The following is an 11,014-nucleotide window of genomic DNA, read 5'->3' on the forward strand; positions in this document are numbered from 1 at the left end:
AACATCGGACAAGGCGAAGCCCGCCACAGAAAGTATAAGAGGCTTAAACTTGGCGGCGGTCAGGCATACGACCGTTCAAGTGACTAGACTGCCGTGGTAGCGAATAATACCAGAAATAGGGCGTAATCTGCTGTACTGAGCCTGGACTGACAGAGGCGTGTATATATTGTACATATAAGCAAGAAATAAGTGTGTATTACGAGTATAAATCTATGTAAATACAGACAGTGGACATATTAAAACAGACTGACTAACAAATGACAGACCCGACCTCTCGTCAGAGAGGGCGCTACACATAGACAAGACAGTAACTTTCACTCAAAAGAAATATCTGGTCATGAGCCCCAGCTGGGGCTCGACACCAAGACAGACAGACTGACTGACCGTCAGTTGCAACGTGACTCAGACTCAGGCTCAGACTCAGACTCACAGCTGCCAGTTTGGTAGTTTCTGAAAGGGGTGACGGTTGTCTGCCAGACGCTGTGGGGATGCTCCCACAAAACCATAAAATTAAATATTTTTAGGATTGGCCCTCAACATTCAGTTTGGCTTCACTCATGTGAAGCGTAAAACTGCAGTAGCAACTTATTCTAACAACTGAATAACACAACTGGTTATAAATATGTATAATGTAACTAGGTAATAAAGAATTTTTTCATCTGATATATAACGCTGGGTATACCCGCGAAGCCAACCAACGTTTCGGAGGAGCATACTGTCTCCATCTTCAGGTTGGAAGAGTAAGACAGACAAGAAATCAGCATGAAGCTGGCAACAAGCAGAGTTCAGTTTGGGGAGGAGGAATTGGAGCACAAATAAAACGATCAAAACCATAATTGGGAACTGCTCTCGTGAAAATAACAATTGAATAGCGCCATTGTTGTCGTATGACAGCTCGATGAAGAAGGCCTACAGTACTGGTTATGGGAGGTAACAATGTTGCATTACATCCAAAATATCACGCGAAGAAACTATACCACCCTCACAAACAGCAATAAACCCGGGGATCGTTAATCAAGTTCAAACCTTCATTTTGGCCCAAAAGCAAAGTAACAGTGGGATGTACGTTCAATATTTATCACATACAGAAATGGTTAAAAGACTTCAGTCCTTACTGAGGTCTATAATTCGTCTTCATCCAGCTTTTATTAAATTAAGAAGGGCCGTTTTTAACAAATCCGGTTAAGTCTGATTTGAGCTTTGTGTGAAGTAGCAGTTTAGAGTGGGTTGATGTTCTCAAAACAAAATACATCCTATGACCCGAATTCCAAACTTCTTCGCAATCTGCTGAGTGCTTTGGACGATGGCATGTCAGCAAACACGAAAGGGCGACCGTATATATGATCTGGCAGATATTCGTCTATTTTACACACTTCCTGTGAAGGAAAACATGCCACTGCTCTGTCAGCTTTGACAAGTTTGGGGAGCATTGTCTTACGTGTTGCTTTTTAGCTGCAATTCAGTTTGAGCCGGCTTTCTCGTGAATAGTTAATAATGGCAATTTACACTAACAATTATCAATTTACTTTGGAAAGATGTTCTGTATTTATAACGCAGTGTCCACAGAAAAAAAAATTTAGAAAATGGAGATGGATGTAGGCTTACTCAGATTTAATTAAGCTCTGACTGCTGAAACACTTTAAGTCACTCTACACACGACTAATTCTGTAATGAATTGACGCCAAGGAAAATCAAAACGTAAGGAGTCTGAGTGCGTTCGAATGTTATCATGATTCAGGTTCATGAAGTGAAACAGATGATATCACGAGGCCCTACATAGTGGGATTCAGGATATTTCTATAAATTAATCAAATGATATCGACCGTGCGGTTCTTAATTTTGGTATGCGATAAAAATTGTCACTTCAGCGGAACATTTAAACTGAACTGTTTCTATTGCAACAGTTACGTCACCGTGACAGCTGCAGGCTAGCTGTAATAATAATAATGATAATAGCAAATGCCACACAATATCCAATTAGCCTGATTCTGCATATATTTCGCACCGTGGGAGTCCCTATTTTTACTGCTTTTACATTGTTTTGAAGTGTTAATTGATGAGTAGCTGTAACCTGAGTACAGAGATGTGAAGGTAAAATGGCATTTCTTTTCGAATGTTTCGGGCAGCTGGTGCCCAGATGTCTTGGGAAATATTATACGAAAAGCAATACCTGGAAGGAAAGCCCCAGTAAATAATAGAGATATCGTGGAGCTTACAGGAGTTCGGCACTAACAGTGTAGGCCGGGGGCACTAGGTTTTCAGAAATCTGAGAATAAGACTTGCCTTGTGGCAGATTACGTGACTTGCAAGACCAGTAGGATGTGGGGACGCCAGTTAGATCCGTTGTGAGCCCCAGCTGGTTCCTGACATTGTAACGGATATGCAGAACCAGCAACACAATCAAATTTCAAGTTATTAATAATAAGTACACGTCTTTAAAACACCGATTAATGAAACAAAAATTAAATGAAGTACTAAAACCGTTTATTTGGGGAGGGGGTAAAATCAGCACGTTGGCAAGACTGGCCTGAAATGATCATGTCGCAGAATGAAGTTCTGAAAAATGTCTTCCAGAATACAAATGCTGTATGTATTTATAAAATAGCTTTCAGAATTTAATTACAGGTTTTGAGTTAATATTTACAGGTAATTATCCGTTTAGTTTATAGAGACTTTTTGACATCCATCGTCCTATTTTTTTTTTATTTAAAAACGTTTCGGAAACTGGATTCCGTCTCAACCTTCAGGTAAAATCCTACTCAGTTGGGCCCATAGAGCTAGTCCCTATGCCCGGACAATGTCCAGAAATTCAACAATTGTATTAATATACTATGGTCAAATTTTTTTTATTCCATTCATAGAATTTCTGTTTGGACCTTTGATATGTTACCAAAAAATTACTTCCTGGAAACTCTCCTTTAACAGGAAATGAAAAGGATAACCTGTCTCTTTGAGTCTTACTAGGCAGAAAAGATTTTCAGTTTGAACTTATATAATTAAATGTTCACTACTGAGAGACAATACAACAACGGAAGAGCTCCTTGATACAGTATGGAAGAAGACCCATTAGGGACTTTCTCTGAGGATTTTTTTAATTGAACACTATAGACTTATGTCTAAAAACCCAGGTCATTCTATCAGACAAACGTAAACATTTCATTCCTACCGGGCGTTAACCTTCTGATTATGCAGATGAGGAACTGCGTCACTTCCTGTCTCTTAGTTTAGCAAGTTATCATACGAGTATATCCTGACGGGTTTCTAGTGCTTTTTGGAGCAACTTAATTGTCAACCTGCGGTGAATTAATTAAATTCTTATTCGGGTCCTTTACAATTTACACTTCGGGGTGCTTGACTTTGCCTCCTTGGCCTTACGCTCTGGCATCTCAAATAAATCAATATTTTTAAAACCTGGAGCTCATCTATTATACACGTACACTTACACCTAGAAATGATTAGTCACCTAAGTTTATTTCCACTTCGCTTTTGTGCTTTCTTACCATTCTCTCCCATTCCTTTTCATAATGAATTATATATATCGCCTCTGTGGTATAGTGGTCAAGAGTTCCTGGCTACGGATCCAGAGGTCCAGGTTCGATTCCCGGCGCTACCAGATTTTCTGGAAAATAGTTGGTCTGGAACGGGGTCCACTCAGCCTCGTGAGGATAATTCAGGAGCTACTTGAATGGAAAAATGGCGGCTCCGGTCTAGAGAACCGAAATTAACGGCTATGGGGATCCGTTGGGCTAACCACGCGACATCCTCTATCCGCAAAACTTGGCATTAAGTTCGCTTTGGGACTCATGCCACGTAGTTTGTGTGTGTATATATTAATAAAGAAATGTGCAGTGTCTGTAATTTTTCCATTATTTTGTTCAACCTTTGTATATACGTATATAGTGGCCGTCTACACAAAAATTACTTAAAAACAAAACAAAAGAGACAGCAGCTTCAGCATTAATTTGTGGATATAGTATACCACAACACTGAACATGCAGCGGCATTGTATCACGACAGATTAATCCAGACACTGCAGGAGGCGAGCCGCAAAAAAAAGGGGGGGGGGTAAGTTCCCTGGACCCGGAACCAAGAATGATTGTTGGCTAGAACCGCCCGACCGACCGACCGACTGACAACGTTCTCTGCTCTGCAGTATTTCATTAATTGTTGTGTAGATAGCCACCACATACCGTGATATACAAAACTGTCCAACACAACCTGATACGTGCGCCCTTGGTTTTAAACTGAAGACAATGCAGTAATAATTTGCTACTCACCTACCCTCTTTGTGAAATAAAATAATTTAATTAGTATGCCTTAATTTCTGCTTCAACAAGTAGGAAATTTTCGCTAAAAATAAAAATGTGGGAAAAATTTAGTACCAGCCTGTTACAAAACAGAAGAGTTTACAAATAATCACAAAACACAACCGACTATATATTGCGTCTCGTTTGTTTCACGATCCATTGATATCTGATCAAGACAGAAGCATTATGAGCTTACTTTGTCTCGTGCCCTTCTCAATGCTTTCTACACACTACACTGAAGGATCTCAACAATACTTCTATAATTATATTAAACAGACAGTTCCCAATAGACCATGTGATCTGAGAGGTCCTAACAGGAAGCTAATGTAAATTAATAGCACAATGATATATCTACATACAATTTTAACCACATTAAATAAACAGTTCTCTTCTCTTTTCAGACAACTACAATGGATTCGAATTCAGTTCGTTTACATCTGTGAGGTCATTAAGTTCAGAGCAATCTACTTCCACTATTTTTTCAAAAGTCCAACCCATTGTTTGAGGACAGACAATGAGAAGCAACGATGATGGACCTAGGATAAGGCGACATGTGACCCGGTCAAGTTTATTTAAAAAAAAAAAAAAAAGAACTAGAATCCAGGAATAATGAATCGATCACGAAGTACACGTACACTGTAGCAGTAGTTTATTACCAGATAGCACTAATGAATTGCAATTATATATAAAGAAATCTGTAATGAATTATAGTGACACAACACAGCATCTTTTTGTACAAAACCCAACAATTTAATTAGGGTTATGTAGTGAAAATATTTTTATAAGTAATGCACAGATAATGAGATTGTAACTGTGGGCTAAACTCGCTGAAATTAAATTCTAAAGGGTGCTGATGATGGTGTACAACTCAGAATTAGTTTTTTATTCTGTCCGTCTGGTTTTCTAGAAACTAGAAAACACAACGTTTCGTAAACTGGATCTGTTTCCGTCTTCAGGTGAGGGGGGAAGACATTCAGCTGGGTAAAAAGAAAAGTAAAGCTATCCCTGTAACAGGCCGTGAAGGCCCATAGGGTTGTGAGACGTTGAGGGTCCCAAATTATCTAGACAATCGGCTCACAGATGGCGTTAAGGTTGTCAGCCTTACGCGCCGGCCGCTCTTCACTCCCAAGGAAAATTATTTAATTAATACCTGGTAATCATTTTTGTTTTGCGACGAGCTGATCACTCGCCCAAGGAGTCCTACCGTATGTGTACGATCTAGAAAAACCGAAGTGAACGGAGTTCATGGAGGTAGGCCTAGGCCACTGGGGCTGTAGTGCCAAGGAAAAAAAAATCATTTCTGTTAGAGGCTGAGTCGACCCCAGGGCCATAGTGCGGCCGGATTGGTTAGGTCAATTGAAATGACCTCATTGGGACTTGAACCCTCGACCTTCTGGCTTGTAGCATAGTGCCTCAACCAACTATGCTATCACGTGCCCCCGTTACTCAGCTGGGTACCTTAGAAAAAATACTGGTCAATGGACAAAGTCCAAAATCCCAGCAATTCTAGCTCAAATTAATTTATACCACACTATACGGTATCATATCCCTGAAGATAGTATTCTTCACTGTCTTATTTACTGTAGTATTTAGCAATGAATAAACAAATATTTTCAAAAAGTTTGAATTCCCATGTTGGAGAATATTTGCTACCCATTTGGGAGAGCAACTTTTATTTTTATGGAATCACATTAATTTTAAGTGCTGCACAACACACTTCCAACAAACCGTCTCTCTTCTTTCGCTTTTGCTTCCTTATTTACTCTCTTTTGCTATCCGCTTCAGACTTCTGTGACCTGATAGAATTGCTAATTTCTGAGTATGATTTAGCAATGCAGGAAGTAGAAGTCAGTGCACTGTAGTCACTGATGTAAACTGTAAAGCTAGTACATATCACTAATGACTACATTAAACAATACCTTACACAGATCTGCAATGTGGCAGAACTGATGTTTAGTGGAACTAAGTACACTGCATTGTGAAATATTCATCCTGAACTGATGGAAACCTCTTCAAACTGGGAAATGAACATACATATCAACATAATGAAGACATGCTTTTGTTTGTATAATAGTATGTAGCTATAACACACATCAAAGCTAGAGGCTTTTAACTGATGAAGGTAAAGGTAAGAAGTATACTGTAATGCCTATTCAAGTGCCCACAGTGAATTCATTTCAATACATCAAACCAGCTATGGGAATTACAATACAGTGCCCACCTGCATTATGGACAATTCAGTTACAGAATTTTGCCCTTTCAGAAATAATAAATTAGGTCACATTTGCCTTAATTTTACAAAACCATGTGTATAAAAGACGGGGCAGGCAGTAGCGTAGTTGGTTGAGGCATTATGCTACAAGGTTGCGGGTTCAAGTCCCGATGAGGTCATTGGATTTTTTTCAATTGACCTAATCCTTCCAGCCGCACTATGGCCCTGGGGTCGACTCAGCCTCTAACAGAAATAAGTACCAGGAATATTCTTGGGGGTAAAGGGTGGCCAGCACATAGGGCTGACAACCTTGCCGCCATCTATGAGCTGATTGTCTATAAGATGTGGGAACTTCAACATCTCACAACCCTATGGGTCACCACGGCCTGTTACAGGGATACCTTTACTTACTTTTTATGTGTATAAAAGTTACTATTTATTCAATTATTAAAAGAAATACACTCCTTAAGGCAATGGAAGAACTTGGAATCCAAATAGAACTTGTTACGGTTGACAAAAGCTACAGTGAAAACTGTAAAATGCAAAGTAAAAGTTAAAAATGATATATCAGAATCCCTAGAAGCACAAACTGGTTTGCGACAGGGAAACAGTTTGGCGGCATGCTTACTATTTAACTTTGCTTTAGAGAAGGTAATGAGGGATGCACAACTTGAAACAAATGGCACTACTTATAGAAAGCCAATACAGATATTGGCTTATGCTGATCATATTGATATAGTGGGCCAGACAGCAATCTGTGTTAAGGAAGCATTCTTTGCACTCTCAGATGTTGCAAATAAAATGGGGCCCAAAAACAAAGTGTATGCATGTAACCAAAGATCTATAAAACCATATAAGATAGAGATTGGAAGCTGTAACTTTGAAATAGTACAAAATTTAAACATTTTGGAACAACAGTGACAAATGGTAATAGTATGGCTAAAGAGCTCAGTAACGAAATAATTTTGGCTAATAAATGCTATCATGGACTTAAAGGAAAATTTAAGTCTCATTTTCTCCCTATGAGCACTAAATTGAGATTGTATAAAATGCTGCTGAGACCTTACTGATATACAGGGGCAAAAGTTGCACATTAACTAGGAGTACTGAGGAAAGCCTGAGGTACTTTGAAGAATATCCAGCCCATTGCGTGAGAACGGATTCTGGCATATAAGATACAAGGAATTATATGAACTATTTTCTGAACCTGACACTGTTAAAACCATAAAAATTGGGAAATTATTATGGGCACGCCATGTTATCCAAATGCGGGATGATAACCCTATTAAAAGATATCCACCCTCCAAACACCTGATGGGTGTAGAAGAGTTGGAAGCCCAAAATTCAGATGGATGGAACAGAGGATGACCTTATGATGCTTAGTGTGAGATGATCACATACTTTTCCCCTGATTTTTGTGTTTAGGTCCCCTGAAATCTTCACTCACCCCCTCTCTCTCTTGTCCACTTTCAGTCTGTATTCTTTTGCTGAAAAGGTCCACTGATATAGCTTCTTATCTTTTCCCCTAATCATCACATCTACAGATATTAATACTGTCACGTGCTGAGTGACTCTCAACATGGTTTGGGATTGGAGACTGGATTTACTGACCACTTCGGCATATGAATTGTGACTACACTTAATTATAGAGCCATCACTAATCTTTACACTTTACAAATCACTGAAGCACACATTAAGTCTTTCCAGTTTGCTGACACTAGTTGTTTCCTGGTAACAGATCTTAACAATGGGGATTCTTCAACTGCACCAACCAAGTTTTCTCTTCACAGACTCCTGTACAACGGCCTGCCTTCAGTCAGGGTCAGAGTCAGTCAGTTTACGACTGGCGGTTTACCACCAATCAGTTCGTTTTGGTAACAAGTCCCTCAAGACCCATGAGGAGAATATCTTTTTCAAACTGAGCACTTGAGGTTATAGTCCTTATATAACATCCTCTCTGATGAGAGGTTGGGTCTGTTATTTTACGTCAGCAGTCATTCTCAGGTCTGAGTCCCGCACGACTCAACCACATTCTACTCTCTCAGATCTGAGAGTCCACCACCCTGGAGGGCCAGGTTCCCTTATTTGTATCCCCCAGGAACGCCTGCCTTGAGTCTGAGTCTGATATTACGACCGATGGTCAGTCGGCCAGTTTTTGGAATAAAACACCTGTGGGAGCTGCCCACATTCAAGCTTCAAGCTTCATTGCTTAGCAACGATGAGTAAACAGCGGTTGCTAGGCAAAGCCTACAACAATACTGACAGTGACATATTTTCTATATGTCCGACTCTAGGCTACATAAGAAGATACACTGAGTTAGAGAGTGATAGTTCCCGTGTGGAGGCGGGGTCGAATACCCCCACCGTGACCCTGCGAGTCGTAGGAGGCGACGAAAAGGGAAGTCTCAAATCTGAGACAGTAAAATACGGTCGCGAGTACCAAGGGATTCGGACCCGAGAAAGATCGCTCTGGCAATGGCCAGCAGCATATGCACAAGACAGACCCGTCCTCTCGTCAGAGAGGGCGCCCCACAACAACAAAACCGTAACTGTCAAACGGTAAAATTAATATCTGGTCATGAGCCCCAGATGGGGCTCGACACCAAGACTTACTGACTGACTGACCGTCAGTCGCAATGTGACTTTGACTTTGACAGTTATGGTTCTAGATTCTACAGTTCTACAATTCTAGTCCAGTGAGTTCACTATTGTTATTATCCGTCTGTGTATACTGTGCAGCTACAATAAATCCTGTAGGACAGTTCAACTAGTGGTTGTCTCTTCATACGACATCCCACGTTGGTGACCCCGACGTGATTGGAAGCACGTGTGGTTATCTCTTCATATGACTTCCCACATTGGTGACCCCAACTAAGCATGGACGAGGCAGACAGCTCATCAGCAGAAGTGCCCAGAATGGCCATGCAGCTCCCGCCGTTCTGGCCTGAGAGACCAGCCGTTTGGTTCGCCCAGGCCGAGGCGCAATTCACCTTGGCCGGCATTAACAGTGAGCGGATCAAGTTCTGCCACGTCATCTCACAGCTGGACCAACGATACGCCACAGAGGTGGAGGATATCATCCTCTCTCCACCCAAATGAGGTCCCTACACCCTACTGAGGACCAAGCTTGTGAGGCGGCTATCCTCATCGCCAGAGCAGCGTATCAGGCAACTCCTCACGGTCGAGGAAATTGGCGACCGTAAGCCATCCCAGTTCCTGAGGTACCTCAAAGTCTCGCACCAGATGTGTCTGATAACATCATCCGAAGCGTCTGGACCAGCCGGCTACCTCGCAACGTGCAGAGCTTCCTTGCCGGCCAGAACAAGAGCAACTTGGAGGCTGCAGCCCTCTGTGCAGACCGCATCTCCGAGGTCGAAGTCCAGCGAGCGCTCGCTAGCGTTGATGAACCCACGGACATCGGCGCACTTCGGCAGGAGATCGCTGAACTCTCCCACCAAGTGGCTGCGCTCAGCACTGAACAGGACCGCCTCCACCCCCGCTTCAGGGAGCCCGACAACAAACCGAGAGACAGAGGCTCCAGTCCCAAGGGTTCCCGCCCCTACTTCAGCAACAGCCGGCCCGGCAGCAGATCCCCCTCCCGGGGCGACACCACATCCAGTATCTGCTGGTACCATCGCCGCTTCAGCGCTCGGGCACAAAACTGTACTCCACCCTGCTCCTACCGCCAGCAGGGTAGAGAAGGAAAAGAAAGCACATTGGTGACCCCGATTAAGCATGGACACCGCAGACAACTCGCAAGCAGCAGCATCACTTCTCGCAAGGGGGGGAGTGATGTGGGAACATCCCACATATTATCACGCATTTCTGCAACGCTCGCTATTCAGCTCACTTTTCACCATCATGCGCGCTAACCAATCACACTGCTTCAAACGTTCGCATTTATACAGCACTTGTGGCTAGCCCGCATCTACATCATTACGCGCGCTCAGCAAATTTTCGCTCTGCCATCGAGCATTGTATAAAAGGAGTAGCTCCGACCCGGCATCTTCAATGTATGACCAATCTTCACTCAAGCAACATCCACCAGCACACTTCGTCGCCAGCGCTCGGTCTTTGGGAGTCTTCGGCTCCGCACTGCGCCAGGAATGGCCGCCTCACCACTCCGCTGGCATGCCCGACTCACTGGGCTGCCTCAGCAATACCTCTAGCTGCCTCTAGGCATTACCTAGAAATGGCTGCATATACTTGATTAAGAATCTGTTGCCTAGGAGCAAATGTTGTTTTGAGGTCGTTACCCAGGAAATGTTTTCTTGCTACAATATATTCATGACTGAAGTTTCATATTTCGGCTGTCATCATACTGTCGGGTAAGACAGTAAGTTGTAAGACTATAAACTGAACACAAAAGAGTTTAATAACCAATTATGAAGGCTTACTTTGTTAAGAAACTCTTCCACTCCCAATTTTATGTCAATTTTAGTATAACAAACAAGGAAACTAAGACTGGAGAATAAAAAGATAAAACTAGTCTCTT

The 11,014-nt window shown here is 42.1% G+C and overlaps 1 long non-coding RNA gene across 1 annotated transcript; it reads left to right on the top strand.

The window, feature by feature from the left end:
- Window positions 1–2,530: 2,530 nt before the first annotated feature.
- Window positions 2,531–4,897, top strand: LOC117283073. Its single transcript, XR_004514075.1, has 2 exons — window positions 2,531–2,586; window positions 4,709–4,897. It is a non-coding gene; the product is annotated as an uncharacterized LOC117283073 (long non-coding RNA).
- The last annotated feature ends 6,117 nt before the right edge of the window (window positions 4,898–11,014 follow it).

Source organism: Cryptotermes secundus, unplaced genomic scaffold (assembly GCF_002891405.2).
Source record: "Cryptotermes secundus unplaced genomic scaffold, Csec_1.0 scaffold1139, whole genome shotgun sequence".
Lineage (NCBI taxonomy): Eukaryota > Metazoa > Arthropoda > Insecta > Blattodea > Kalotermitidae > Cryptotermes > Cryptotermes secundus.